General features: G+C 43.2%; 1 protein-coding gene across 5 annotated transcripts in view; it reads left to right on the top strand.

Moving 5' to 3' along the window:
- The window catches only part of ERBB4 (erb-b2 receptor tyrosine kinase 4), a 757,628-nt gene that overhangs the window by 261,102 nt on the left and 472,260 nt on the right, over nt 1-24,266 (top strand). The window contains exon 1 of one of the 5 annotated variants that reach the window (XM_083399760.1): nt 7,704-7,724. The exons of the other annotated variants lie outside the window; for them this stretch is intronic. The gene's annotated coding sequence lies outside the window, so the exon portion shown is untranslated. Of the gene's footprint in view, nt 1-7,703; nt 7,725-24,266 lie in introns of those variants that run through there. 5 annotated transcript variants of the gene reach the window in all.

Below are 24,266 nucleotides of genomic sequence, written 5' to 3'. Positions count from 1 at the left end.
TTTCTTTTTTCCTTGCCAACCAACAAGTACTCTGTTAGTCCAGTACATTTAGCTCAGCCCCACTACCAGAGATTTTTCATAGGAGAAGCTGTCTTCATCACAACAACTCTGACGTACTCGTGTGTGCTTGGGTTTCCTTGCCCTTTTCTATGTAGAAAATTATACTTCATCTTTTTTATTTACAGTAATCCCTCATCTTAGCAGCAGTTGATTTGAAGATGGTTGAAGATGGGCTGGTTGAAATTGCTCAAGTTATGTCCCAAACAAGGTAGAAAGCTTAAAAACTCTTTTTGCATGGGGTTACCCAGTGCAAAAAGAGATTTTAAGCACTTTGGCTGCTTGCTGGGCAAAGCCCACTCAGCATACAGACTCTGAGACTGCTGGGGACGCTCTCTTTCTCCCCCTAACCCACTAGCCAAGTGGTGGCTCCAAGAACTTGACTGTACACAATTTTCACGTAAACCTGGAATCTTTGGAACCAAACCCCCATGTAAGATGAGGGATTACTGTATTTGGTTTTTTCAGAGTATTTTTTAAGGTAATATACAGCAATATACATGGAATGCTATAGGGAACCATAGAGTGGACACATTGGATGCCTCTGGCCCACAAAGCCCTTTTAACTGCCCCCCCAGCCCCCGCCTTCCTCAGCATCCTTCAGCAGCAGATCTCTGAAGGGCAGAGACAGCGATTTCCTCACCACCCTGATGCTGCATGGAGAAATTGCCCCATCACAGCACTTGGCCGAGGCACTTGGCTGAGAGGAGAGAGAGGTTTAAATGCGAATCTCCATCATGGCACCCTGCATATGTGTGTGAATGGGTTTGCTTGCAAGAGCTCTCCTGCTTCTATCCAAGATGAACGAAGAGGCAGGTAATCTTATTGGCATTTCCCCCATCATTGTACCCGAATAGTGAAAGAGACGTACGGCTTTAATGCTATCAATTACATCAAGGCATTATCTAAAATATTCTGAGTGGCTCTGCGGTGTGCTTTTGCCAGTGCAATATAGATTGTGTCACCATAGATAAATTTCTCCTGACTTTCCTGCTGAACATTATGGGCAACTGTAGCCTTGCTCACTCTAGCCTTAGGGCGGACTCCGTATGTTTCACCTGAGGAAGATATGATTGCAATTTTTGACAGGGAGACTAATGCCTGTTTTATTGTTGTATATTTAAATTTGATTTTGGGGGAATGCAAGATAGCTTTTTATTAAAAAGAAAAGGAGAATAAATTTGAAAATATTGTTTTACAAGGGAATTCAGAAAGGCCTTTATGAGACTTTTTTTTTTCCTGCGCCAGCTGGCCAGAAATCCTGAACATAATTTTCAGAAAGATTTATTCCAGCTTGTGCTTAAAACAGAAGGTGCTTTTCTACCTGCAACATATACTTGAGCCAGAGTTCTGACAGACACAGGGGCACAGCCATGACTTTGTTCTCTACCTAGGAATCAGGGCTGGTTGAAGACATTTGGTGCCTGGGACGAGCGGCCAGACGGGACATGCACACACCCAAGACCACACTGGGAAGCCAACCAAACTGACCTTTGAATTTCACTTCTGTGCTGGCTTCTCTCCATCAGTTAAGAGAGTAGCAGGCTACCTTAGGTGCAGCAGGGCTGAATGTGTGGCAGGCATAGCTGTGCCCTCACACACTCTGCCCGGGGCCATCTTTACCCAGGGATGCAAGGGGTGCAGTGCACCCAGGTGCCAAATTCTGAGGGGCGCTGAAGCCACCTAAGCTCTTAACCGCAACACCCAGGTGATTGCAGTCGATGGGTCATTTCCATTCTCCTTTGCAGAAGACCTCCAGAATCAATGTATCCGGCGGTGCCCCCTAGTGATGTCTTTCATTTTTGCATGATCGCAAAAACGGAAAGACAGAGTTATTGCTGCTGCTTGTTTTTTTCTCCATGTTAGCAGTTTTCGCTGTTCCCCTCCTTAAAAGCTAAACAACTTTGAGCTGCCCCCTCCCAAAAAAAATTGGGGGCGCCGTGCGGATCTTTGCACCCCAGCGCCGCATATGCTAAAGATGGCCCTAACCCTGCCACTTCCCGCCCAGCAGTTGCACCTGAGGTGCCCGCCTCACTCAGCCTAATGGAAAGGCCAGCACTCCTAGAAATTTAATCAAAAGAATATTCATTTCTAAATACGATTCTGGAGCTTGTGCAGAAGGCCTTTGTAAGCACTAGTACCTGTAAAGCAGGCGCAGGCAAACTCGGCCCTCCAGATGTTTTGGGACTACAGTTCCCATCATCCCTGACCACTGGTCCTGTTAGCTAGGAATCATGGGAATTGTAGTCCCAAAACATCTGGTGGGCCAAGTTTGCCTATGCCTGTTGTAAAGTGAGACATGTGAATTGGATGATGAGGCAGCTCCCGTAGAGCAGTGTTGCCCAACTGGGGGCCATATGCCCTCTGGGGCCCCACAGGATATTCCAAGGGGACCACAGGTGAAAATCACGTAAATGGGGGCCCAAGGCATGAGGCTAGGGGGCCACAGAGGGAAGTGAGAAGTGAAGAAAGAAAATCCATTTTGTTTTTTAAAACATCCTGATCTGCTTGGCCAATCACAAATGGGCAAGGGGGCAGCCCACCTAGCGCTCCTTTTTGCCACATGCATTTTCTTGGAGCATTTTCCTGCTTTGTTTCCAGAGGGAGAGTGCGATCACTGAGGCTCCCGTTTTGATCAGTAGAGTCCACGATCCAAACCCCCAGGGTTTAAGTGTGGTGTTGGGGTGGCAATGGATAGGGCTGGGTGAGCTGGAGCTGCTTGTTGCTGCCACCAGTGCTGGGCCTGACTCTGCAAGGGTCTTTGGATGTTGCCAAGGGGCGCAGGGCCCATCGGCAGCGTCACCCCGGCTCTGCAAGGCGCTGGGTGAAATCCTAACCGAGTGGGGTCGTCTGGTGCTGCTGACTTGCATCTAGTAAATAACTAAGTATATACTCAGAAGAAAGCCGCACTGAGTTCAGTGGGCCTTACTCCCAGGTAAGAGTATTTTATCTAGCCAGCCAGGGCTCCTCCAGATGACAAGATCTTTTTGAACCAGGTTCAGTGAGGACTACTTGCTTTTTAAAATTATCCCATATTACAGAACTCTCTGTGCACCTTTTGGACTGTATTTGTAGGTTTCCCCCTCCATGTGAAATAGCTGGGGTCAAATAAGTGCTGTTTACATGGATGGTTGATCTCCCTCGGGAGGCTCTGGACTCTCCTTCCTTGGAGGTTTCTAAGCAGAGGTTGGATGGCCATCAGTCATGGATGCTTTAGCTGAGATTCCTGCGTTGCAGGGGGCTGCACTCGAAAGATAGCCCTTGGGGTCCCTTCCAGCTCCAGGAGTCTATGATTCTATGTTTTTCTGCTTCAACAATATTTCATTATGTTCCTGTCATTTTATGTAATTGTATTTTGTATAAATTATAAAAATTATAAATAAAACACGTTCTATTTAAAAACAAACAAATAGCTACCTTTCTACCAGCAGGATCGTTGGGGGAGGGGCATGCAGGCTTTTATTAGGTCCCAAGGTGGTACTATGCAAGCAGGTAGAGGAAGGAGCCTCCTATTCTTCTAGGTCCAGAGAGATGTGGAGCCTTTTGCACTCCAGATATTACTGAACTACAACTCCCATAATCTCTGGCCATTGGCAGTGATGGCAGTTGTAGTTCAGCAACATGTAGAGAGGCCTGCGATGGCTATACTTCAGTATTATACTCTTTGCTAGAGTTTGTTTTGCTTATTTTCCTTCTGCAGTACCATCTGTGGCTTTCTCATATGGATTGGTTCCACCCCAAAAAAAATCTCTGCTTTGAGATAATTATGAGTCTGTTATCATTGTACAGAGGTTATTGCCTTAGGGAAGGCGATGGACTAGATGAGCTTTGGGAGTTTTCCTGCCTTGTGCTTCTTATCATTTGGCCCAAGCATTACAAGGTGTGAATGGAATTTTAAGATTTTCTTACCAAAATAACAGCTCTGTTTTTTATTTCTACATCAGCATATCTGGGCAGTTTTCTTGTGAGAACCACTATAAATTTCTAAGTTTATTATTATTTTTAAAGGGCCTCTGTTTGATTTGCAGAGTAACTTCTACAGGCAAACCATATTTAAAAAGTGAGCCAAAACTGTTGAAATCACACTCATTCAAGGATTGGTTTTGGATCTCAAAAAAACTAAACCTTTAGCAGCACAACAGGATTCTGGGCTTCGTACAAAGTTATTTCTAAAGCTGTTAGACATCAAAAGGGATTAGTTGTGGTAAACACACAGCGAAATGCAGCCTACTTCCGGGGCACCACTGTTGAGTTATGGAATTGCTTCCTCTTGTGAGTCTGTGTGTGGAATAGCATAGCCTAATGGCGGCCCATGGGATGCCCCTCTCCCACAACACCCAGATCTGCTTCCACCCAGAGTTTGCAACCACACCTGCCCTTTAAATAAAATATTCTTAGGTTGGGCTACAGGGGGAAGCCGGTTAAATAATTATTGGTGCAAATATTTGAAAACCCTAAACTACACAGGGATTTACAATTTTTGGCTGGCCTTGTAAACCGAGTAAGAAACCGTGGTAGCCAGATGGCTCCTTCTTCCCTGCCAGCTTCAGGGAAGACACCTGGTACCCCACCACCTCCTCCCTCCTGCCAAGAGGAAAAAGAGGCTGGAAGGCTTCTCGTTTTCATTTCTGCTTGGCTCAGTTGTATGGAGGGGAAGGTGGGTGCAATTAGGAGAAACGGGGCACACATTTGATCCCACAATTGAAGACTTGCTATTCTGGCTCTCTTATGCCTGCGTATGCACAGAGTCAGGATTAAGTAGCGTGTGTGCCTATCGTGATAGTTCTCCCTGCATGCGATAGGCACACACACACACGACTTAGTACTGACTCTGTGTGTGCATATGCAGGCATAATGGATCCAGAGCAACAAGGCTTCAAATGTGATTTCCCCCAGCCCACCAGGTGAGCCGCTGCAACCAAAAGGTCAACAATTCAACCCTAGATGGATCTTAGCTGGGCTTTGAGGTGTTCCTTTCTAAAAGTAGGGAGCGTCCCCTGCTTTTGGAGCCTCAACGAAGACTCAAGAATGATTTTAAGTTCTAACTGGAAATGGAATCCCTTTGCTCTTAAATTTCTACTCTGCCCCCCCCCCATAACGCTCTCCCCTAGTTCATTAAATCATTAAATGAATTTAGCAGGTATTAGTTTTGAGCTTTATTAATTGTGACTTGTTTTTCATTATGAGATAATTGTCAGTCACGAAACATAAATGCTGCGTATCTGACTGGTGGCAAAAGTTTCCAGGAGAAGGCGGAGGAAAGGAGCAAAAAGGTCAGCTCCATCAGAAACTTCTCCTTTTACAGCTCAGCTATATAGTACATATCTGAAATATTCCAGACATGTAACCCGTCCCTTTCCCCCCAATATTTGTCTAAAAGGAGAAGAGGAAAAGTCAGAAAATGTGTGTGTGTGTGTGTGTGTGTGTCTCCTTCTGTGCTATCTCATGTTCTTGTCTTGGAATGACACAGTTTGGACTGTGACGGATAGGATGATAGAAAAGGCCTCTGTATTCTGGAGATGATTTCTAACTGGCTTCAGAATCAATTTAGCTAAACCACTGTTAAAATATATTTAATACAATAGGACTTGCAAGCACAGATGGTGTAGGGCCAAGAGTGTTCCAGTGGATGTGATTTGGAATGAATGGAAGCTTGGAAGCTGGAAAATTTTGGTTTCAGGCAACCAGATACCTGCAGTATGATTGGACTACAGTTCCCATCATCCATGGCTCTTGACCATGCTGTCTGGGGCTGATGGGAGTTGTAGTCAAGCAGCATATTGGCTACCCTGGGCTGGAGGGTGAGGTTGCCACTCCAGAAGTGTGGAAGGAGTGGGGCTGGAACCAAACACCCCCCACAGTAAAGGGCCATCCACACTTCCGTTTGTCCCGTGATTTCAAGTCATGGATATGAGAGGTTTTTTCTTTTTGTCCTGCCACTTTCCTCAGGAAAACCCGCTTTTTACCGCTGAATCAAAACAAACATCAGTTGGGTTTTTGAGGGAAAGAAGCAAGATAGTAAGAAACAACACTTGGACCCATAACTTGAAATCACTTGAAAACAACAGGATAAATGGAATTGTGGGTGGGCCTTCTGTCACAAAAAGGCAAGAGGTTGTGAGTAAGGAAAGGAATGGTGCCCCTCTCCCCTGTTGCCTTTTCCTCCACAATAAAAGGATATAAGGTTTTTTGTGATTTTTTAGATCACATCACTGCTGTGATTTCACTTCTCTAGTGTTTTATCTATTGTTTAATGGGCTAAAGGAGTAAAATATCACCTTACAGTGATTCTTGACTGTGTTGCTTTTTATTGCCTCTCATGGAGACAAGCTTCAATTTCACCCTGAAGAAGTTCCTAATATAAATGGGTAATAGATCAGTAAATCAGATGGAACTGCGAATGGAGGGTAAGGGAAAGAAATGCTGGGTTGGAACAGTTCAGAAAAGAGACTACGGGCAGGCACCTACCAAAAATTGAAAGCCTGCAGTCAAATAGGATGGGCAGAGATGATTTCAGTAGCACACATGGCTACGTCTAGCATTGTGAGCGACAACTTACTGACTTCTTTGGAATTCAACTTGGATATGTTCTGTTTCTTTCAAGTGCACTTTCTATTTATCTTGACCTTGCAAATTGGAGTTATATGGCTGAATCAATGCAGTGCTTGCTTGGAGCTGAGGGAGCTTCAGATATACAGAAAATGCACAATGGCAAGGATTTGGTCTCCAGGCTAGTGCTTCCTAGTCCCACTTTACATTCAGCAGTTTCTTGTAAAGTACATACAGAAGGTCCAGAAATGATCTTGGAGAAACAAAACAAGGATATTTAGGCCCCATTTACTAGTGTTGGTGTTCTGAAGCCCTGTTGCCATACTAGGCTTGCCAATTCTTAATATTTTTATTTATTGAAAGCATTTTTTTACCCCATCCTTTTGCCGAAAAGCAGCATAGAAGTCAGCAGCAACAACAGCAGACCCAGCCTGCCTAAAAAACACAACACGAAAGAAAACTGGAGGTGGGGTGGGAAGAGGGAGGAAAGCACACAAAGCCGCTAGTTACAGAATTCTTATAATGACCTGCTGAGATGGAATGAAAAGTATTCAGGGAGAAGAGGAGCCAGTAGCCTTTTAACAGGTGTGATGCTACTGCCCTGTTTGTTCGCATCTGCCCCTCTGTTGCAATCTGACAGAATGGCCACTGCTAGGAATTGAGGGAGAGCCAAAGGCAGCTGCTCTCTTAAGCAAAGCCAATGGCATGGTCCCTGCTTCTCTCTCCCCCCTCTGCTCTGCAGCCTGATGGTATAATAAACATAAAAAACTGGTACCAGACTTGACCAGGGCCTGAGCTCAGAGCATTTTTTGGAGGGCTGCCACAGAAGTTTCTGCAGCAGCAAGAAGGGTTGACCTCCTGCTCCACCCACAGAGCTTCCTCTCTGCCCTGTGGCGGACAAAAGCTTTCCTCCATGGGTGGGATTCAACTGGCCCTGCAAAATAACTTCCCTTGCACAATGGGTCCCCCCTCCTCCCTGCGCACCCCCCTAGGGCTTGTGTGTGCCAGGAGAAGCATCCAGAACAGTGCAGGGGGGGGGGGAGAGGGGGCTGAAATGCTGGCACTGGTGGAAAGATCAGGAGAGAGCATCTTGAGCGCCTCCCCATAGGATTGCATTGGTAGATATTTATTACTGTTTGATTGTTATTGTTTATGTGCAAGCCACTTCTGTTTATTTAGAAAGATGGGGAAGAAATGCCAGCACTAAATAATGTTGACTGGTGCAATTTTATGTTTGCATCCCATTTTTCTGCGGATGTGTGGCTAATGCAGCAAAGGTGACGATGTGGAGATTGCGAATCTTATGTGTGTGCCATTTCCCATCCCTGACCTTGCTCTTTTTTGCGATATGGCATCCAAAGCTACTCTGAGAAAAGAACTGTAAAGCACTTCTTATACTGAAATTATTAAAAAGAGTGACCCTAATTATAGTAACAGGTTTTTGGAATGAAAATCCAGGCATGGAGGGTTTGTGAAATGTCACAAAAGGTACATAAACCAGAACCTGACATTCTCTGTCTCTTTTCTTTTGCATAACAGTTTAATATATTTCTGTTTGAGAGATGTTACCTTTGTTCAGGAATTCATATAATTCATAGAGGTCCATTTCATAAACTTTTGTTGGTATACATATTTTCTTTATAGTAACTCTATAATTAAACTCAAGCATTTTTTTCTTAAAAAACCAAACCAGAGAATAAAAATTATATATGTTTTCAATTTATTGGACTGACTTTCTGAAGGTTCCTGCTGGAGCTGGTAACAGATTTGATTTCCTTGAAGCTAGTGAAGCCTGTAATTACACAAAGTGAAATAGCCCCTGTATGAAGTAAATATAAGAAAAATGTTAATATAGTTGAAAATTTTTATCTAGGCCCTTTCATTTCCCTCTCCATTCATAAGCTCTGCCTGTACTCACTAGCCAACTGGTACATTAAAATGGAAGAAGAAGAAAATATATTTGGGATATGCCTTTATAGTGCTGTGGAATATACGGTAAGAATTGGCCCCAATAAGCAGGAATGTCCAGAATTGCATGAAAATCGCACATTTGAGGAGCACATAATAAGAGTGTAGTTTATTACTGCCTGTCCGGATGATGGGCAGGAGTGGGAGGGGTAAGTGAGAAGGGAGGAGACATTTACAGTCAAGGTGCCCACACTGCCAGCCTCAATGATCCTGCAAAGGACAGGGGCAGAAGCAGATTTCAGATTCAACAGCAAAGTGGGTTGCAGATAACGCTCCCTGTGCCTTCCACACTTCTTCATGCACAAAATGAGGAAATCCATTTGCGATTTGTAACAAACATGGAATCTGTGGCTGGTACTTCTGCCAGTAGAGGGTCAGAGGGAATTCCATCTCACTTATAGTAGCGGCAGATGCAACAGCACTGCAAGAAATAAGACTTGCGCTGAGGGAGGCCCCTCAGCCAGCATTTTGTTCTCATAGTGGGCATTCTTGGAAGCCCAGAAGCAGGCCCTGAGTGCAACAGCATTCTCCCCAGCAACTGGCACACAGAGGCAGACTGTGTCCAACAGTGGAACTGGAAAATGACCCTTGTGGTGAGTAGACATGAACTGGTCTATTCCTCATTTTAAGCCATCCAAGTCGGTGGCTTCTTGAGGGAGTGAATTCCAAAATTTAACTGTTCCCTGTGTGGAGAAGTCCATTATTTTGTATGTCTTGAATCCTCCAGCATTCAGGTTCATTGGTGGTCTATTGTACTATTATGTATGTATTATGTTCTTATATATTATTATTATTGTTGTTGTTGTCATTTAGTTCTTATGTATTATGAGAGAGAGAAAGAACTTTTCTCTATCCACTTTCCCCAGCCATGCTATACTTTTGTACACCTCTGTGACAAGCCACAAGGAACCTTTGCTGGCTCCTTGGGGATGAAGGATTCAGGCAATATGAGGAGGAGAGAGTGCAGCCCCATCTGCCTTCTGTGGTCCTGGGCAGTGATGGCACTTGGCAAGTGAGGGTGTAGGTGTATTGAGAACCAAGCAGACCCTATGCTCTAACCGAGATCTTATGATTCAGGTCTTTTGACATTCAAGCCTTCAGTGTTTCCCTCCTTTTTTGTCACTACTCTTTGGGTATTTATTCTGCACTTTTCACTGTTTTAGAAAGAACACATTCCTTTAACCAAGAGGCATTAAAAACAGACAGGGTAAATTACATTGTTCAAAGTCCTTCCATCCATTCCATAAAGCAAATTGCCTCTGAGTCCCCGAGGAAACACAACCCTACATAACACCGCCAATATCCCTCTAGAAATTTTCCTTGCCATAAAACAAAGTGCTCTTTATAGTCCTAACAATATAAGGTCCTTGGGACAAACATCTTGCAATGATTTAGCTATTTTATAAACCAGTTAGCACACTTCTGGCCTTCATGCTTATTCTCTGGCTCGTCTCATCAGTGCACAAGTGCAGTTTATGTATGTATAGAAATACAATTAACGCATCAGCACTGGCAAAGGGACTCTAGCCATTCAAAACAAGATTATCCTGCCATTGCTATAAAAGGCAAGACTCTCAAAGACTTCAGCATGTTTGCCCCTCTCGCTCCTTGTATTTTGTCTCCTTTGCTTGTGATACAATTGTTATGCTACATGCTAATTACAGTTTTCCATGTGATTTCTTATGACAGTCTCTCTCTCTCTTGGCAGTAAGCACCAGGTCAGTTCATTTAAGTTGCTGAGAAAGTCTGCTCACATACCTTTCACAGGACCAAGACATCAGGGAGCATCTAAAAGCATGCTTCACTAAACAAAAGTGCCCAGACATTCCAAATTCACTTTCAAAATGAATCTTCAGCAGGAGAAAGCCATCCTCACCACCTGCCAGTGGTGAGTTATCAGTTAGCTCCTCAGCTCCCTTACATGGCAATTTGAGAAAGTAGGTAGGATGTGGCGGTGGGATAAGATGTTTTTGTATGTTGGCTAAGAGTCACCACCAGAGCTGGTGGAAAACCTGAAGATAGAAATGGTGAGCCAAAGAAGAAAGTCAGTTGCCTGATGTTGGTCTCATAATAAAAAACTGAAGACAGCTTGTTGTTGTTGTTGTTGTTTAGTCGTTTAGTCGTGTCCAACTCTTCGTGAGCCCCTGGACCACAGCACGCCAGCGGCTCCTGTCTTCCACTGCCCATCACAGTTTGGTCAAACTCATGCTGGTAGCTTCGAAAACACTGTCCAACCATCTCGTCCTCTGTCGTTCCCTTCTCCTTGTGCCCTCCATCTTTCCCAGCATCAGGGTCTTTTCCAGGGAGTCTTCTCATGAGGTGGCCAAAGTCTTGGAGCCTCAGCTTCAGGATCTGTCCTTCCAGTGAGCACTCAGGCCTGATTTCCTTCAGAATGGATAGGTTTGATCTTCTTGCAGTCCATGGGACTCTCAAGAGTTTCCTCCAGCACCATAATTCAAAAGCATCAATTCTTTGGCGATCAGCCTTCTTTATGGTCCAGCTCTCACTTCCATACATCACTACTGGGGAAACCATGGCTTTTATTATACGGACATTTGTTGGCAAGGTGATTTCTCTGCTTTTTAAGATGCTGTCTAGGTTTGTCATTGCTTTTCTCCCAAGAAGCAGGCGTCTTTTAATTTTGTGACTGCTGTCACCATCTGTAGTGATCATGGAGCCCAAGAAAGACAGCTTGTAGATAATGCCCTCCTGGTGGAATGTGTAACAATAACACATGTTCGGGAGGAACATAAATAACACATGAGGCCCTTAATCAGGGCTGGCCCATCCATGAGGCAAAGTGAAGTGACTCTGCAAGGGAGGGTGTTTGAAAAAGGGTGAAAAGCTGCCAGCTCTGCACGGGTGACATAACTGGGCTCCTGAGCCCCATAGGGGTGCTTCAGAAAGAATGTGGTTGGTCCATGGTCAAGGGAGCCATGGACTCAAAAAGGTTGAACATCTCTGGCCTAGGTCATCAGGATCTACAGGGCCAGCAGCTCTTGATGCAGATCTTTATTCCCTCCTTGTTCCTGATGTAGATCGCCACTCACCTCTTCTTCCCTGGCAGGGAAGGGGAGCGCCATTTTGCACTTTGCCTCAGCTGCCAAAATGTACTGAGCTGGTCCTCTCCTCAATACTCCATTGAATAGAAATTCCAAAGGATAGAATCTCCGGAAACAATGGCCCAGTCCTCCAGAATGTCATGGAAAAGCCTAGGTTTTTGAAAACCTTCTCCCTGATACCTAATTTTCTAAGTGCTCTGCTACTATTTTTTTGTATGAAGGATCACTATTTCATCATTTGATCCTTATCTGCATTCTTATGAGAGTTGACTCAAACAGAGGGTTCCTTCTTTACTGGGAACAAGGTCTCCAAGACCAGATTTCAAGACTGTTCAGGGGTGAGTATAGCTCTGATTTGGGTGAGAGTGGGCCTAAACCTCTAACAACTGCACTCCATTATCTCTATCAAGGATCCCTCCCCTCACCTCCAATCATGTCTACCCTTATCTCCTTTTATCCTTTTGCTGCTGTGATGGTCGTTTTCAGTTTCATATACCCTAAATGAGCGGAACATTTCAAAAGTTTCCTTTTCAACCATCATGTTAGGCAGGTGGAAGCTTCACTAAGGCATTCTAGGTAGCCAGCCAGGAGCTTCAGAGAGAGCCTTGTGCCATCTCAGTTTTAAAAAAGCAAGCAAAGGGAGGGGACTTTGACAGCCTTAAAAGGTTAATAGAGGTAAGCAATAACTCATTCTCATAAATGTCAGAGAAATCTTGCCTGTCCCCAAGAAAGCAGCAGAAGATAGGCCCCATTTTCACAGGACCGGTTATGTGCTTTTTGGGTAGGACATATGATTTCAGTGTTTTCAAATGCTGTTAGTGACGTTGTAGAAAATCCCACTGATATATGAGCTTTCTAAGTAGATGGAATTTTGTAAATACTTCTTTTACTGAAGTTTGTTTATCTTCACAGTTGGCTAAGAATAAATAAAGCAGTCTCACTGTTCCCAAGAGGATACATTATATGCTTCAATAATTGGCACATTATTTCAGTGGCAGATGCTGCATTTCTTCATCTAAAAGAGAGAAAGATCTCTGAACAGTAAAACTTTTTTTTTTTTGCTTATACTGTATAATTATCACCATACTTTTTATACCAAAGGCATCTGGTTGACATAGCCTAATTGTGAAGTTTCTTTGTACTGAAATTTGCACTGTATAGGGTTCCTTAAAGTGGCAACATTGTAGTGAGTGTATTGCCTGTGGGCGCATGGCAACGTTCCATTTACAGTCGACGCTCGGGTTGCAAACGAGATCTGTGCGGGATGCATGTTCCCAACTCGCAGCATCCGCAACCCGCAGCGGCGCACCTGCTCACGTGTGAGTTGTGATTCGGCACATCTGCGCATGCGCAAAGCGTGATTTAGCACTTCTGCACATGCGCAACCGCTGAAACCTGGAAGTAACCTGTTCTGGTACTTCTGTGTTTCGGCGGTCCAAAACCCGAAAAAACGCAAGCTGGAGCGTCTGTAACCCGATGTATGACTATACTTTGACATTCTGTTTGTCAGTTGAAGCTTTACAGAATTATACAGTGTTCAGGAATTTTAAGAAACTTCTAGGATTTATATAAGGACATAAGAAGAGCCTGCTGGATCAGGCCAGTGCCCACCTAGGGCAGCATCCTGTTCTCACAAGGTCTAGCCAGAGGTCTGTGGGAAACCAGGGAAGAACATGAGCTCAAGAGCCCCCTCTCCCCTCCTGTACTTTGCAGCAGCTGGTATTCAGAGGCATTGCGGCCTCCAACTGCGGGATTTTAGGTATTCTGCTAGGATTGTAGTTTACAGTGAACCAACCACTGCTGTTAAAACTGCTGCTCATTCTTTTGGCTAATAACAAAACAAAACAACATTGGTAGGTGACAATCCTTTGAAAATATGAGGTCAAAATCAAGGTAAGAAATTTTGAGCATATATGTACTATAGATTAAAAAAAATATATGAGTAAGAAAATCACAACCTTAGCATTTCAATAGATAGCAGTGGGTGTGCCACAAAATGATGTACAGCACAAATGAATACTGAATTTAGGACCACAGGGCTACCATACAGTTCAAAATGAATGCTTCAAGCACAATAGGGGATACGACTAATCAAACCTTGCACCTTCAGCTAGGGGAGATGTCTGCTGCTTTAATTTTTAGGTGGAAGTGAATCTTGAACCTTTTCCACTCAGTCCAAGGCAAGGCTTCACCATGAAACAGGAAGACCACCCTGTAGTCTGTTGTCCAGGAAATTATTCTTCAAAGACTTTATACAACTGAGGCTTTCCCAGCATGTTCTCACTCATCTTCCACTTTTTCTTGTACACCTTCTTTTCTTATGAAATCTTTTTTTCTGTATTTTGTACTTTCAAAACTTGATTAATGACCTCATGATACTCTTTCATTATTTATTTAGCTACATGCTATAGCATGGCACAATACCTGTCTCAAATGTCTTTGGAAGAAACTGAGAGAAAGTGGAAGTTTCCATTCAATATAGAACAAAGCCATGATCTTCATCCTATTTTACAGTAGCCCTTATTCTCTTGACTTTCCCACCACATACACACCATTACCTCTTCTTATTAAGGTTCATTCCAAAGTATGACAACTCTACATGACATTTTAGTTTGGGTTGATTTGTCATCATCTGGTTAGGACATGACCTGCATATGTCACCCATCACAATATCTTTGTTAGCTGCAAGCATAAGCAAAAAAACTTCAGATTCTGAGCAAATGTTTTGCTTCATCTTTTGTGTTGCTGGACCTTCTGAACTTGGCTTCCAAAAATGGTATGTACACATAGGGTGGGATTCAAATAATGAATCTGGTCAGCTGAAACTTCCACTGGCGCAAGATGTCTTCCCCCCTTCTTTCCCCACACCACAAAAAATGATCTGGAGGGGTAGGAAGAATCTCTGGAACAGTGCAGGGAGACGGAAGAGGGATTGTTCTGTCTGCCAAGCCAAAATGCTTGTGTTGATGGCAGGGCCCGTCCAAGACATTTTGGCACCTGAGGCGAACCACAAAACGGCGCTCTCCTCCCCACCAGGGAAGAAGAGTGAGTGAAGATCTACATCAAAAACAAGGGGGGAATCATTATCTACATTGAGATCTGCTGCCCCTATGGATCCTGACACCTGAGGCAGGATTGCCTCATGGGCAGGCCGGTCCTGACTGATGGAACAATCAGAAGAGCATGACACTGAAATCTTCCCACATACTTCTTCTTTCTGTGCTCAGGGTGTGCATATTAATATCTATACATAATTAGGTGAGCACCTCGTGCAGCTGATAAAATAGGCTCTGTCCTTTCCCACCTGAAAGCCACCTGATGCATTTGTTAAATTTCAAGGTGACATACAGAACTCTTTCTGTTTCCTGCAGCAGTCAGACACGGTTTCCCTTCTGGAATGTGACAGATCTTTTAGAAATCTTTTCAAAAATTGTCCTGAGCAACCCAGATCAAGCTGGCCTGGGAAATACTGACATTGTATATCATTGGGGAAGTCACATGTGCTCTGCATTGCCTTCTGGCTGATCTAAAAACAACTTAGCATGGTTGCAGAACAGAGGGTAATGGAATCACATGCTCAGGGAATCACCATGCAAATAGTTCTCCCAGCATGTTGATCCACACTTCTTCAGTACTGGGGGGATTTGAAGGGCTTTTTGTTGCCAATTTATTTGAAATGAATCAATAGTAAATAAGGAACAATAATAAAACTTTTGTTGTTCCCATTGCGTGATTGGAAAGGACCCTAAGATATTGTTGTCTCAAAATAGGCAGTTTTATAATTTCAGTTTTATATATTTGCCATTCTAGGCATGAGTTAGCAGCGCACATAACGTTCCCTTTTAGTAAAAAATGCTTCAAAGCTGCCTTCTTATTCAAGCGGCAGAATCCTGCCTGAATAGTTTCTATTGCCTTCAAAACTCTGTGATGAATTTTCATTCACTTTGCACTCTTCACTGCCATCTGTTCACCTCTGGGAGATTTTGTAGGAGTTCAGCTCCTGTATTTCTGAAATAAAATCCTTCTTCACAAATGATACGCATTGTGTTGACCTTCATGGGTTCAACCTGAAGCCGGCAGGGTGACCTGCACATTTCAGCGCAACTCGTATCTCTCGGAATCTCATGTTACCCTTTTATCTGCACAAACAAAAGAAGTGTCCAGATAGTCTTATCAGTACAGTTGCTGACATACACCGGGACATGGGATTGGTATAACCACATGTGGCTCTTCATAAAATTGCCACCTATATTATATTCCTCCCTTCCCCCACCCCACAAAAACCTCTACTGAACAGTCTTTAAAGACGTGTCTCACTCTAATTCTTTGCCCTGCCTGCAGTGTTCAATCAGTATGAATGCAGCGGGAATCTATCTAATAGCAGGCCTTTACTGAGACAGGCAGTTAATGGGAACAGTAGCAAGCCCTGAGGTATGTTTATACAGTCAGTCTCGCTTCCTCTACTCCTGTGATATATTAACTACTTCAGAAGTTTCCCAGCTGTTTCGGGGGATAAATAATGGCAATGGGAGCCCATATTTAACCTTCACTGTACAGGCTGCATACTTTGTAGTTGTCATCTTGTATCTCTTTGGCTTATCTGGAGAGGTCTTTTGAGCCAGCTCCCTGTTCGCATCATTGTTTTCCTTTCTTGAATGGTTCAGGGGAGTCTTTGTAGGTGCTGCCGTCGCTCTAATTTGCACTTACGTATGTTGGATGAAACTTATTTGCTACGATATGTCAAAGCAAATGGCAAGCCTCAAAACAAAAATTAAGCAAAGCCCTTTCTCCCCAGCACACAAGTTGCCTTAAGCTTATTTAAAGAGAGTTTATTTACGCAAAATTCCAGGGCACACCAATTCAGAGAGAGAAAGTGTTGTAGGTCATAAAATAATGTGTGTTTTTTTAAAAAAAAAATCATAAATATTTCAAAGGCAGAATGAAACAAATAAGGAAAATAGCCATTCACATAAAAATGGTATACTTAATTGGTGTGCTTTACAACCATAGAATGTGTGTGCTTTATAACTACACATTATGTTTGTGTGTGTGTATGCTAGCACATTTACTAGCCATTATTGATCCAGGAAGAGGAAGATTATTTGGAGCAATTATGTCCTTGGATGTCATGTCCATAGTTGTAACAGTAGCAGGTCAATGATACCATACAGTGTTTTACCTTTGAAATATTTTGCTTCTAAATCAAATGCTTTAGCACAGTGGTTCTGAATAGGTGGTCCACAGACCCCAGAGGGTCCACGTAACCCACCCAGGGGCTCTGTGACACCATTAACATAACAAAAACTACCATAAGAGATAACAAAATTTACAAAATTAGGAGGTCCATGACTTGGCTTTTTAAGAAAACAGGAGGTCTGCAGTACTTAGCTAATTAGGAACCACCGCTCTAGCAAATGGGATGGAATTGAGCAGGATATAAATGGCTGGACTTAAGGCTTCTATCCTACACGGAAGTAAGCTCTACCCAACTCAGTGGAACTTATTTCAGTGTAAATGTATTTCCATCTGAATTATAATAACCAGACTTTTTTCAGCCAGAACTCAGTTCCTCTCAGGCGGGTGCCATTGCCGTTACAAGTATACAAGGGAGGCGGTCATTGTGAGTTCAGCACCTCTTTGCGTGGAGAAACAGCACTGATATTTCTGTTTGTGCATGGTGTTCTTCAACCATAGGGTAGACCACAGTTCCCTTTAACCTTGATTTTTGACTAAGCTGGCTGGGGATGATGGTAGCTGCAATAAAACTTATGGCAATCCAAGGCTGAAGAGCACAATTGTAAGCATAAGGGCTGCTCCACTGTGGAACGGTCTCCCTCGGAGGTGGTGGACTCACCTTCCTTGGAGGTTTCTAAGCAGAGTTTGGATGGCCATCTGTCATCGATGCTTTAGTTGAGATCCCTGCATTACAGGGGGTTGGACTAGATGAATCTTGGGCTCCCTTCCAGTTCTATAATTCTGTGTGCTAAATGTTATGCAGTCAGTGATGTGTTTCCTCTTCTTTTGCACAAGTGGGAGGGTTGTGCGATCTTTGGGGGAATAATGGCTGGGGGTGCAGTCAGGGAGTTGAGGGGGGGAAATGCTCCCCCTGCTCTCACCCCTCTGGTACCACAATAATTTCTAATGAGTAAACAGACGTATTTGGTTCAAGACTAGTACAAACTAGATGGGTGCTCCCAGCTTAAATTCCTTCCTTCCTTCCTTTCTGCTGCCACGGGAGAGAAGGGCTCAATACTTTGCCCTGGGCATAGCAGAACTACTTATGAGGAATTAGCTAGTCCACTGGATATCATACAGAGAAAATGGTACAAAGAACTTGGCCAGCCCATCAAGTATTTTTGGAAAGGGAACAATGTAGGTTTTGGAGGAGGTCCAGAGGAGAGAGGAGCTTAGGAGCAGTGTGAAGAAAATGCAATCAATGGCAACAGAAAAAATGATGGCATGTCATGTCAGCGAATTGAGAAGACGAGCAGCATCTCTTCTAGAAGCTGCTTGGGCTGCCTGGGCTTTTTGGCTGCCCTACATGGCAAGATGTTTTGTGCATGCTCAGTGCCCCGGTCAGCACCCACAGTGCAATTTATTTCTAGTTTGCTGCCAAACGTCTCTGCTGGTGACTGGTGTATGTGGGTGGGTTTGTTTCCATAATGGGGCAACTCTGCAAGTGGGTACAGAAAGAAACAAAAATGGGTTGCTCTGTGGAGCAGTTGCCATGCAGAAGTGTTTTCACGTGGCCTCCTTTTTCTGTGAAAAGCCGCTGGTATGACAAGTTATTTAGCAAGGTATTTAAGCAATGTAGTGAGTCTTGAAGAGATTCAAAGCAGATGAGACAAAGAGACATATTCTCTCCCTCTCTCTTTTAATAAAGGAAAATTGTTATTGTCTTTGGGGTACGCTAGAGCTGCAGAATAAATTTGACACAGAGTAAGTTTACTAATTAGTTGTAAATTAGATGCTCCCCTGCAGAAATTGTACAAGTCTGTGTTTTCCCAGACAAGCAGCGGATGCTGAAGAGGTTTCAAAGATAGGAATAATAAGCTAGAAATTCTAAGCTCCCAGAGTTGGTCCCTCACTTGCCTTCATCTAGGCAAAAGGAATGTATGGAAGGAGCAGCAGCTATGGCAATGTTCACAGGGGTGGGAAGAGAGACCAGGAAGCTATGACTCAAAGTGTAAAAAAGAAGGGTGTTATACACACAGGGAAGTAATCAATGCTTTGCGCGCTGCTAGGCTAACAGATAAGGCAGCTTTTATGACCTTGTGCACTGAGGGCATGTTTGCATTTCTCTCATGCTGTTGGTTTGTTGCTCAAGTTACTGATAGCACGGAGCGCAATACTCTTGAGCTCACATTTCCCCAGCGGCAATTTGATGTAAAAACAAGTTTAGTTATTGTTGGGGGAATTGGCAATAGTTTAAGCTTTGTAGTCAAAGGCAGCTTTGGCAGGACAGTGTGATAGTTCCAAGATCAATCAGGAATCCCTTTTTTTAAAAAATTAAATTTAATAGTGGGGAGGCCTTGAAATGTTTTAACACATGTGATTTTATTTTATTTTCAATTCCCAGTAAGAAATGGAAAATGGAAAGGAGCCAGTTTAGATAGAGTATTGTATTGTATTGTGAATAGCAGGAAGAAGTTCAGAAATCACCACCTCAGTAGAGTGCAAGGTCACACAATGATTTTGGACAGCAAAATACACTGGAAGTCTCCCTTGCCACCTTCTGGGAGCTAAATCTTCTTGAGAATATACTTAACGGGGCAAGGGGTTGTGGTGCACACTGTCCATCTTCCGCTTCCAAAGAAAGGACCCTTTTGGCAGTGAGGGGCGGCTCCTTCACCAGGTTCTGGACCGGGCAGTTTGTGTCCTCCAAAGGTCTGCCTCAGAGAGTCTGCATTTTGTATGCCTAAATCTTTCCCAATGACCCTTTCAGCTGTTGAAACTATTCCAGAAGAGAAGGAACAATTGGCAAACCAAAACGCAGCTATCCTTAGAAATTCACACTTGTCCAGATTTTGCAATGCAGTTCTCCAACCAGTTTTTACAGAAATGTAAGGGGAAGCATGCATAAAAATGAAGACATTGCTTAAAATAACATTTAGGGGAAGTTGCTTGCAAAAAAGTGTGCATTGGTCCAAACAGCATATGTAAACAAGATTAGTAGGAGAAATTTGCACTAAAACGCTGATCAATTTTTCATGTGGATTTTTTTAAAATAAAAAACTGCAAACTGCTGCAAAATGTGGAGAACTGATGTTCAGACTAGAAAAATGAGAAATCAGGGGAACCGAAATCGACATGTCATTCCGTCCCTTCAGAAGACACACACAGCCCAAGCCTGATTCTTACCACAGAAACCTTGTGATGGGGAGGGGAAGCTTGCCGTCTCCCACTGAGCCCTAATTTCTTGCAGTTCAAGGTGATAAGTTGCTTGAGCAGAGATGAATAGGGAAGTACTGTAGTTGAATGTGAGTGACTTGGGAGAGAGTAGGAAGCAGCTGGTAGGAACTGTGAGAAAGGGGAAAGGCCAGGTAAAAGGTGAGTCAAAGGTGTACAAAGGGCAGTCAAAAGTGTGCAAAGGTTAAGGAGTATAAGCTTAAAGTTGTAACTAATTCAAGACTTTGGAATGGTAGCATTCAACTGTAGTATGTGACCGCATATATAATCTAAAGCTGTTAGCAAAAATCTCTGTTGAGCTAGCACAAAAGTATTGTACAATACCCTTTGATGCTGTCTGAATAATACTACTTCTATTCTCATAGCATTCCTTTCTAGCATTCTCTGAAGAGGCTTGGAATACTCTGTGCAGAAACGAAAAACAAAAAAGGGAGGGCTGTCCTCAAGGGTGAATGTGCTGCACCGATAGTATAAATGAACTGCTAAGGTGACAGTAACACAAGGAAAAGAGATAAAGATTTGATTTATCTGATATAATTGGGCTGCAATTCATTTTTTATTCTTGTATGGCACTTTGCATACTGATAATAGCCGTGGCTGGAATTGTAGATGCTGGTTCTTGAGAGTGATAGAAGGCTGTGTGAGTTTTAGTGAGGTCTTTAAATGAGGTAAAAACAGAAAGACCAGATCTGATGTTAGACCATTTGTACAACTGTCAAGCACACCAAATAAAAGGACAGTCTGAGATTAACTAAACTGCAAAGGTGCCGTGTGTGTGTGTAGCATGTCTCTTCTCCCGCTGCCTTTTATTCTCATAACAGTCCTGTGAAATACCCATCAAGCTTCATGGCGGAATGGGATTTGAACCTTTGTCTCCCCAGTCCTAGTCTGACACTCCATTACACTACACCACACTGCCTCACACTAGAATAATTGGGAATTAGGAAGAAGAACCAGTCAAGACAATGAGAGCCAAGTGCGGAACAAGTTCACATGGCTACTGCTGCTCTTGTCTAGCAATCCCACTAGCTTTCAGATGCTTTGCCACAACCTGTTTCTGTTGCTGGTTCTGCGAAGGATGATAGAGTTGGGTATTGCTCCTTGCCCCCAATCCTCTAATTTCATCACCATCAAACTCCTGCTAAAGGACAAGTTATGTAGGCCCAAGTCAAACACTTATTGGGTGGCCACTGAACTCCCAGTATGGAATGTCTCAGTCAAGTGCTATGCCATTTTGAAACCTGTTTTGTGTTGTGCTTTGACTTCTGGAGAGTGTTCAGCTGTTGCTCACCCAAAGGGCCCTGAATAATCCTGATCCCCACCCCAGCAAGTTCCCTCTCTGACTTCCTGCTCAACAGAGCTGTGAACCACATCTTTGAGCCTATTCTTCCAGTACAAAACATAGTGTTATTAGTTTTTTGAGGGAGGGGAACAAGACTCCCCTAAAATATCTGGATTCAGTAAAGGGTTAGAATTTAAGCAACCCCCTAAATTCCTGAGCCTAGCAGAGGCTGGAGTTTAAACCAGTTTTCCATGTCAAAGAAACCGCCTGGCAGAGGAGCCATGGAGAAGAACCATCAAGAGGTAATCATTGCAATGGCTGACTCATTAGCATAACAAAGACAGAGTTATTATGCAAAGCAAATAGGGGATACTTGATAAGGCAGAAGACCTGTAGTTTTGGTGTAGAATTACAGTTTGCCTGACACAAGCGAACAGGAAAACTGTGTCAGTTTGGCAAGCAGTTTGCCAAGCCAGAGAAACCGGGGAGAACAGTGTGTGGGCTGGTTGGGTCAGGCTGTAACAAAGACACAGAGAGTATGGCTGGTTTCTCTGTTTGCAGACCCAAGGCTTATGAGAGATGCAAAGGACTCTCTTGGGGTGTAATACGGGGATTCTCCCACCATCCAGGCTCAGGTTGTATAATATGTGTAAATAAATCATATACTATAAAGACGCCACAGTCTCTGCTATGCCTCTTTGTCGAAAAGGAAACACAAGCCCTGCATCCCCCGGAATCTGGCAGCACGTGGAGATTGGGGCCTGCGTAACAATAGAATTAGTATTCAACGTACTTGGTGGGTAGCAGATAACAAGTGATTTGCTCTCATTTTGCATGTCATGTGATATATTGATTTATTGCTGCTAGATTAAGTGCTCAGTTAAACCATCAATATTGTGACCAGTGCATGATGTATGAATATTTCCTCTACAAATTATCATGTTTATTCCAGGTTCAGCTTTACTCTTCAAAATCCATCTTGTAATTTCAGACCAAAGAATACAGTGGAACAAAAGGGATTTCCCCTGAGCCTGTTGGCAGTTGATTTACCCATTACAGTGGTACCTCGGGTTACATACGCTTCAGGTTACATACTCTTCAGGTTACAGACTCCGCTAACCCAGAAATAGTACCTGAACTTTGCTTCAGGATGAGAACAGAAATCGTGCTCCGGCGGCACAGCAGCAGCAGGAGGCCGCATTAGCTAAAGTGGTGCTTCAGGTTAAGAACAGTTTCAGGTTAAGAACTGACCTCTGGAACGAATTAAGTACTTAACCTGAGGTTCCACTGTACTTCCTTGACTACATTCTTACCCAGTAGCACATTTTCCCAGATATACTTTCCCAAATTCCTCTGATTATTATTATTTATCTAACCCAATACTGGGTTAGCAACAGCTCTCCAAGATCTCAGGCAGAGGTATTTCATGTCGCCTGCTTCCAGTTCCTTTTAACTGGCAATGGCATGGGTTGAACCCGGGGCCCTTTGTACACAGTGCAGGTGTGCTACCACTGAGCTATGCTCCCCCCTTCTAGTCATGGGGATTGTTAAGGATGCTGCAGTAGTCTCTTAGGTTTGCTTCCCAACATACTTTCGCTGGTGCCGACAATCATTTTGCCACTAATCCTGTTAGGTTTCCTTTTTACATTGACGATGACAATGATGATGAACATGGGCAGTCGGAGGTGGTCACACTTTCACAAGTTAGCTGGGTGTTTACGAATAGAGATCTGCACGCCATTCAAAGCCATGCACAGCACCTGCACATGGATGCACATGCCCAAATTATGCCCACGGTTTTTAAAAGAGTTATGCTTGTGATACTCCCTAGGGCTTTGATTGGTGTTTGAGGATCGTGGGGGGGGGGGGCAGGACAAATTTAATGAATCCCTAGGTAAATGTGTGTTGCATGAAAGACGCCTCCTCTGAAGTCTGTGTTGTTGAAGCTTTAAGCCTGAATATTCCATTCTTTGAACTAAATTATCCAGCTCTTACATTTCTATATAAAACATCAATCTGGAAATGAGCATCTTGGTGATCTTGAGAAAACAAAGTTCTAATGCTTTTAATATGCAAGTAAAGTTAGAATTTAGGCTTATTGCTATAACTTCAGAAAGCACCTTCACAAATATATTCAGATATTTATTACTATTCTATGAATATTTGAATCTCATGAAGTCAAGCCCTGATCACTGAATAGTTGAGTCTGGAAACCCTGCTGGCTGCTAGTATTTTAGACAGGAATTATTGCAAATCCTTTTGGTTTTTAAAGCCTACAGCCAGGAGAAATTGAATGTTTAAATTAGGGTTAGATTAATTTTGATTTAGGTAGATAAAGAATCAAATATCATATTTTCTGTGTGTGTGCATGCACATTTGTGTGTTCTAATCAAAGTAAGACTTCAGAACTTTCCAAACACTGTACTTAAAATATTGTGCTCAGTAGAATACATAAAGTATTCATTGACCATGAGACAAAACTATTCTGCATTCAGTTCCATGGATATATATTAAATAAGTCATGGGAGATGGGCTCCTCCATATTTTCAAGAGCGAACAATAGCACAGATGAGTTATAGCTTTCCAGGATTGCAGTGGCTCTGAATAACAGCCGTGATAAACAATGAAAAGCAGATGAAAGATTATTGTGTGGTACTAATATCATCATCAACAGATATGAAAGTGACCAAATAAGGGTTTGGTTACTCTAAAAAGGATAACTAGTCCTTTCGTGATAAAGCCAGGGCTGCACAGCACATTTGTGTGGGCAATAATGATATTTGCAATTGCTGCAACAGAGATAAAGCATAATCCAAAAAATTGAAGTGTTGGGTTGATTTTTGTGAAAGTTAATCACTTGATTAGAAGGAGAAATGAAGTTTCTTCAGAGGAACATGCAAAGTATAAAAGAAAAGGGGAGAAATTTGCTCTACTCATGT

The sequence above is a fragment of the Podarcis tiliguerta genome (assembly GCF_965153285.1).
Source record: "Podarcis tiliguerta genome assembly, chromosome: 1".
Lineage (NCBI taxonomy): Eukaryota > Metazoa > Chordata > Lepidosauria > Squamata > Lacertidae > Podarcis > Podarcis tiliguerta.
Note: the sequence above shows the minus strand (reverse complement) of the source record. Positions and strands in the feature narration are given on the sequence as shown.